Consider the following 8125-nt stretch of genomic DNA (forward strand, 5'->3'; position numbering starts at 1 on the left):
GACTAAGAAAGGACTAACTGCATGACAGTCGCCTTGTATTACTCAACAAAAAAGTGCATAGCTATTGATCCTTAAAAGTGATGTAATTTCCTTATTTAAATTTTGTTTATACATTTTTGCACAAATAGGGCCTCATTTTACTGTAATAATGTTAAAAAGACATAAATAAAGAATAACGAGGATTTGAAACATGTTTTAATTATGTAGGCTTGATTAAATTAGGAATAAAGGAATAAGTCGATGAGAAATCTAAATTTGTTCAATTAGAATTAAGCAAATAATATTGATTATCATTCAGTTACAATTGGTGTTTTATTGATTCTCATTATTTATATTTAATGTGTCTTTAGCTTTAGGCTCTAAACTCCTTACATCATATTTAAATTTAAAATATATTTGTTTGGGGGGTTGGCTTTAACACGAATACAAAATTTACCCCCCCCCCCCCCCCCCCCACCCGCTCCGCTTTTTTATTCAAATTAGTTAGAAACCATTACCAATTTGCATTATAAATTTAGTAATTAGACATGATTTCTAAATGTCACCGTTCTGGCCTGCAAAGAACTTCAGCAAAATTGCAAGGGTCATCCAAGAAGAGAGAAAATATATTTTATGACTTCAACAAAAAATCCAGAATTGCAAGTAATAGCAAAACAAAAACAATATAGTTCTCCTGCAGATATAGTCTTGTAGTTTCTGATCCACCAATTCTCCATCCCTTTTGAACAGCTGTGACCGAATTTTTTGTCAAACATCCAACTTTTATAATTTTCAAGATTTTCTAACCTTTTCACTTTTTGCTAGATATTTCTAACAATGAGACAAATATTTTTTTGTACTTTCTAGATATTTAATTGATAAACAATATCAAGTTTATAAAATTTAACCATAATGATTACGGCCATAACACGAAAATATGAAATAAAAATGATATACAAAAAAATATGAGCACAATCGGACATATAAAGTGTTTGAATATATTTTGTTTAAAAATGTACCAAACTTTGCAATACCTAAAATTATAAGACAACAGTTTAGTGGTAGGAAAGCAAAGTTTTATAGAACACGCTTTGCACGTTAAACTTTTACGTAAAATTATTTAAAATCTGGTACAAACTTCCATTGTCTCGACATTGTCTAATAAAAGAACTTGACAAACTTTATTTTTATACCTTTTTTTAGTACAAAAGTGATTAATGGCTTATGGCTAAAGAAAATTATGTATTAGATGATCAGAACTAAGGGAACGGTTCAGACGGACATACGGACGTTTCAAGTTATAAAGTAGCTTCGCTACTAAAATATGAGAGGTATTCGATATTAGATATACACGTTCACATATATACACATAAAAATTCCTTGATCATGTAAAATAAATACCTATTAATTCTAAAGCTATAATACTAAAATTCCAAAAATATTATCTAAAATATGCTCAGCTGTATATTGAGCAGCTATGTTAAGGCATTATCCGAGTAGTTTAAAATATGTCTATTTATAAATTCATTAAAAAATATTTTTAACAATTTGACTTCATCATAAGGATTGATAAAAATTTGGCCTTCAATTATGAAAGAAATAATAAATTTTTACAGCGAAGCTTTTCTATAATTAGGGTCTGCCAGTACGTCTATGATTAGGTCCTACCAGTACGTTTAGCTGTAACTGATAGCTCATATCGCAATTTCAGGCATGATACATTTTTAATCGATTTCAAACTTGGTATGATGATTCCTGAATGATAAATCAGTACAATTTGGAAAGAGGAGCAACTTTATAATCATAACTATAAACTATGTATATCCATTTAAAATAAATAGGATAATAATATATTGACATTCTGGATTCGCAAGAGGCGTAGAGTGGGGGGAGGAGGTGAAAAAAGAACCTTTTCATCCTTTCCAGAAATTGAATTATGAAAAGCTAATACACTTTACCATTATTATAAAATTCCAAAAATGTATTGATAATATGATATTTGCCGTTTGGGAGTAACAAAAACTTATTTATTTAGTTATCCTATCCTTTAAAAAACCCATAATATTTAACAGAATATAACTTATAAAAATATTTTTTTTCCAGTAGCGAAGCTACTCTATAATTCACTTTGTCTGTCCGCCAGTCCGTAACTCTTTAGGGAAAACGTGATATTTATCGGCTCCTGTTCAAGATAGACAGCTGAAATTTTTATTGAAGATTCTTATGACATATTCCCATCTAATCTATACATTGTTTTGTCCATCTATCTGTTAATTGGGGTGCTAGATCGATTCCTGGATTTTCAATTTTTAATGATTTTTTCAACTTCTTTTCAAGATAGAGAGCTCAAATTATCAGGGACTGAATATACTCATGTTCTATATATTTCCATCAAGTTATATTAAGATTTCTCTATTAATTGGGGTGCTGGATCGATTCCTAGATTTTTAGGTTTTTGTGATTTTCTCGATTCATATCCAGTTTCATTAAAATTTGTTTATTAATTGTGGTGCGAGATGGATTCCTATATTTTAAGTCTTCGTGATTTTAAAGGTTTCGTTATTTCCCAATCAAGTTTAATTTGTATTGTATTACACTGCTCTGTAGTAATTTTTTTCCGATATCCATTCATGATTTTTGGATGTTGTCATCCTTGGTATTATTTAATTTCCTTTATTCTAGCTTAAAGCTGAGCTCAAATAGATCAAAACTCTAATTTTAACATTAAAAAAAACTTAGGATGAATATATGTAGATTCGTAGAATTTACTTTTTAAAGTTTAAAAGCCTTGTCTTATAATAACATTAGCTTTTCTTTAAGACTTCTGAACTTGGAAATAATATATTTTAAAATAAAATGCAATAGTTAAGAATAAAAATCAATCTAAATGAACAACGTTTTTGACGAAAATAAGAAAAGTTATTGTCAGTCATTGGAATTTGAAACTAAAATAAATAAAGTGTTTTCATAAGATGACTCATTTAATTGTTAGTAGCTTTAAAATTGTCAACAAACAATAGAGTTCAAATTTGTTGAAGTTTTCAGTTAATGTAGTGATACACGTAAGAACTTACCCAAAAAAGAAGAGCTTTGCTGGTGAAAAAGAGCTTTAAATTCTGTATATTAGAAACTATCTATTTTTTTGCAAATTTTGAAGCACCACTATTGTTTTTGGGGGCCTGTAATCCAATTAAATAAACCAGTATATTATTTTTTTATTTAATCATGAGAGTTTTGTATTTTTTTCCTGATATCAAACAATGATATCTATAATTATATATACAACGTACTTTGACAGCAGCTACTCTGAAAATAATTACAAGTTAGACACTCGGTCAATAAGTTCTCAAAGGTAACGCAGTAATAGCTAAAGGCATTTTTTAAGAACAGAAATTATTCTATAGTTTAAAATAAATTTCAATACTGAAAAAAGTGCCAATAACTGATGCTGTCTAAAATGGTGCAAAAAATGGGGACAAATTTCAAATTGTTTTGGCGTGTGACGTCATACCCCCATCTCTTTTCTAGGGGGTTTCTTTCCTCCTTCCCTTTTCTTTCCCCTCACTTGTGACGTAAATAAACAGCCCCGTCAAATCAATCTTAAATTTGTCCCCATTTTTTGCACCATTTTAGACAGCATCCCAATAACTTTCAGAAGAATTTGCCTTAGAATTTACAAAGCTATGCCATTTATTTTAATATAAGTTACGGCCATCCGGTGTGGGTTACTAGATCTGCCTGCAAAAAATCATATCAGTAAATTTACATTATTGCCTTTGTCATTTGAAATGATCGAATATATTTATAAAGCAAATGTCCCTGTTATGGTTAAAGGCTATTTTTTATTCCCTTCTTACACCTCCAATACAGTGCCCCCGGATGTTAGGGGTGCAGCCATGAGTATAATTTAATAGTTGTTCGATAATAAATTCAAACTATTCTAATATGGAATAACTCTCAAGTTCTAAGGCCAATATCAAACCTAAAGAATTTGAGGTTTAATTAATCTTTGATATCCACTATATGAATAAATTTGGTTTAGCCCTTGCATATTTGGGCCCCTATTTAAGCCATCGAATGAGAGGACATGTTTATAAAACATTTGGTATTAGTATGATTTAATTTCTAGAATACTCCTTCTCCCCTGATAAAAAGCATTGTCATTTAATCAATTAATCAGTACGCCATTAATTAGCGCTATAAACGGTCTACGATGATTAGTTCCAAGATTTTTACCTAAAATAAAAAGTTATCTAAATAAGGAAGAAAATATGACTTTCAAAATTAATTATAAAACAGATGTACCACACAAAAATTTCTAGCTTATAAGCTTCATCAGAATGTGAGTTAATAAGGGGGAGGAATCGAGTGTATTTATAACGTTGAACATACGAGAAGATCAGAAGTGTGGTTAACTAGAGACCTTTACACATTAGGTATACCCTTCAATAGTTTTTTTTTCAAAACATCTTTAAAACTATTTATTCAGTGTACAAAATCTGATTTTACTTTTTTCAATTGAAGAAACTAGTTGGTAAAAAATTTGCAATTTTGTTGATTAAAATTATATAAAATTGTATTTTGCAAAATTGGTTTAAATTTATGGGCTCTACAAGTCTACTTGTAATTCTCAGGGAGATAGAGATCAACAAACAAAATTTTGATATTTTCATTTTTTACCTTAAAACTTTAAAGCTAAGAAATGCAGACACAATTTTTTGGATGATTAATTGATTGTCGATTGCCCTTTACTTGGATCCCTGAATACTGATCAAGTAGGGTTTAAAAGAGATATATTTCATGGGGTGTCTAAATCTTCACAAAAATAATTTAGTGAACTGCAAATTATTAAAAGGTTTTAAAAGGCCGTAATAATCTACCATGAAAGAATATTTTTATACTCAGTTTGCAGCAAAATTTTTAATAAATGGAATAAGTAAATAGATATAGTTTGCTCAAATTTGATTATAGTTTGCTGTTTCAATCCAATTCCCTTAATCCCGATTGATTTATATGCTCTATTTGTAAAGAGGTCATAGAAAAACTTAAACCCGCAGTATTTAGTACTCTATTTTTTAAGATCAAAGCTAATTTACAATCATGTTCTATACGTCAGTACGTCAGAAATAGTTGTAGTAATATTTTTTTTAAATGTCACTGAAAAAAATTAGATGATGATTTCTCGTGTCAAAATTTTTTAAGTGTACACACTGTGGTATTCGGCAACCGTGAGCCATGCCTATGGCACCCCTGACCGGGGTTCGGGGAAGGGCCACAGGCCCTCCCACGAGTCCTGGGGAAGGGGTCTGCCGACCCCCTCCCTATGCCTTAAATTAATGATTGAATCTGACAAGCTTTATTATGGTTAAGCTGCATTGTTAATTCCCCCCACCCTTTCCAGGGATGGGGGATCATTATTGCCCAAACTGACTATTGTATATGTATTATAATGCTTTTATGTTATGATTATTTATTCCTATCTGTGTAATTATTGTTTGTTGTATATAGCTTTAGTACTCTTTAGACCTTCAATAAAGTGACAACTGAAATCGATGTTGATTATTATCTAGTGAATGCTAGAGAAGCGTAGCTTCTCTATAGTAAGGTGTCCACGTCTGTTCACACTGCCGTAATCTAATTGAACTCCGGTGTCTGCCATTTATCCTCGGCGGATACCACAACTTTTGGTGTCAGCTGTGAGATTACGGCAAACCACAAGTGTAGAGCAGACGCGCAGCTGAGGCTAAGGTACTCCCAGCAGTGAAACTGGCAAAACTGACACAAGCAACCTGAATTACCCACCCTGGATAGCAAGGTCTAACTCTGCATCCGGCAGTTGTGGAAGTGAAACAGCGAAACTTGACGGAGAACCGCGAGAAGCGCCGACATCTAACGGAGAATTGGGCGCTCAAAAGGCTGAAACAGGCCTGCGGACTGGCTGAAACACGCCAAATAAGTGCAAACGGCTGAAACTAGGCCAACCTTACTGCAAGAGATAGCAGGATCCGAACCAGCGGCGCTAGCAGGACGGGACATTCCCTGCCGCCATCAGCCGGATTTGGATCAGCGGCGCTAGCAGGACGGGACATTCCCTGCCGCCGATAGGCTGAAACACGCCACATAGCTGCGAACTGCGAGCCAACATACGAGTGTAGTGCACCAAAGCAGGGAAAACTACGTCAACTCCAAGTATCCTGAGAGGCTACAACGCAGCCACCCATCTAGAAAAGCAGATATTATATCACATTGTAGGGATTACCACCCTAGTGTGATGGTTAAACAATAGATTTATGAGCAAAGATTGGCAAACAATTTGTTGTGTATTGTGATAAAACTAAAAATAGAACAGGCTTGGATTTGTTGTGTATTGTGATAACAACTAAAAATAGAACGGGTTTGGTAAACAAATCTGTTATGCATTGTGATAAGGACAAAAATAGAAGCTAGATGTAATATAAACAATGCCCTGATAAACAATCTAACCACCCCAAGCCTACAGCACAACAAAAATACACCCCTTATTCTAGAGGAAAGGGAGGGGCCCACTCTCCATTTAAGGAAATACAATCAAGGTGACATAACAGATAAGCGACCAAGCCCCAGGATGGCTCCAGGATGACCCTCAGCCGGCTCCAGCCGAGTACCGCAAGCTGATGCTGAGTAACCTGCCGGAGTATAGAGGACCGCCCAAGCAATCTTGGAGCTCCCACATCCGCAGACTCGAGATGTCATGGGCGGCTTACCGCGTGCCGCCCCATGACTCCCTCAACCGCCGCAACGCCCTTTTACTGTCACTGGTAGGGCAAGCGGCGGAAATGGCTTCTCATCTGTTTGGCGAGGCAGGCCAAGCCTTGACCTACGAACAGGTCAAGGCCGAGTGTGAAATGTTATTTCGTCCCGCCTTTGAATCCCAGACGCTTAAACAAGCGTTTAGGGATTACAGGCAACACTCGACAGAACCTATACAAGCATACATATCAACAAAGTGTGCCTTGTATAGGGACGCCTACAGCCATGAGGATCTCGAGTTGTTAGTGGACGAATTAAATCGTGGCATTCGTAACGCTAATGTGAAACGTGAAATGATGAGTCATGAGATCACCAGTGTACCTGAGTACACACGGAGAGCCATGTTCACCGTCACAATGATTACCAAGCAGCTGAAGGAGGGTGTGTGCCTAGTGGACGCTACCGACGGGCTCACAGGATCAGCCAGCATCCAGTTGCCCCAATATGACGAGTCGGAGCCAATGGAGATTGGCGCCTTGGCTCCGGGTCTCCACCAGATGGGGAAGGTCGCTCCAGATGACAAGGTTCCAGGCCGCTGTTTCCGCTGCCAAGGGAAAGGCCACCGAGCTCGAGACTGCCCGACGCCTATGGAAGTCAGCCTAGAAGAGAGACGCACCCAGCCACGCCGTGACCGTTCTGCCAAGTGCGAGCGTTGCCACTATGCCGGCCACACGGCGGCCGAGTGCAGAGCTGACTGGGACCAGGTAGCCGGCCGCAGGCGCACCGCCGACAAGGGTGCTCCCCCAGGGAAGCCCAGCAGAGTGGCCCATATGGAAGGGAGCGCGCCCCCAGCACCACCGCAGCAAGCAGCCGCCCCTAACGCAGCGGGCCGAGCCGACGGGATGCCGCAGTTTGGGACCGTCCCAGCTAGGATCAACGTACTGGGCGGTGCGGCTGAACCCAACCGGGTTGGCCTGGGCTTCAGTCTCAACCACCTGGGGCCGGAGTTTGTGCAGCCCAACAACATCGCCGAGCCAGAAGTCCTGAGGCCCCAGCCTTTTAGCCTCAACATGATGGAGCCTGCTCGACCGAGCCTACCCAGCAAGAGTGGAGGGGCGCTACCCAGCGTCACTGAGGCGGTGTACGGGGAGGCCCTGGCGGCCGCTGAACGAGAGAGGCAGGAGGCGCTATCCAGCGCATCAGAGTCGATGTATGGGGCGCCACCCGGCGCCGCCACCTGCAATGACTGGGGGGTGCTATCCAGCGCCTCCAACCTGGTGCCTGGGGCGACAACCGTCGCCGCCACCAAGATACCTGGATCCTGGAACGAGCCAGCCCCCAACCTGGTGCCTGGGGCGACAACCGTCGCCGCCACCGAGAGACCTGGATCCTGGAACGAGCCAGCAGTCCCAGAGGA

Source organism: Acartia tonsa, chromosome 5 (genome assembly GCF_053477335.1).
Source record: "Acartia tonsa isolate MP-2025a chromosome 5, ASM5347733v1, whole genome shotgun sequence".
NCBI lineage: Eukaryota > Metazoa > Arthropoda > Copepoda > Calanoida > Acartiidae > Acartia > Acartia tonsa.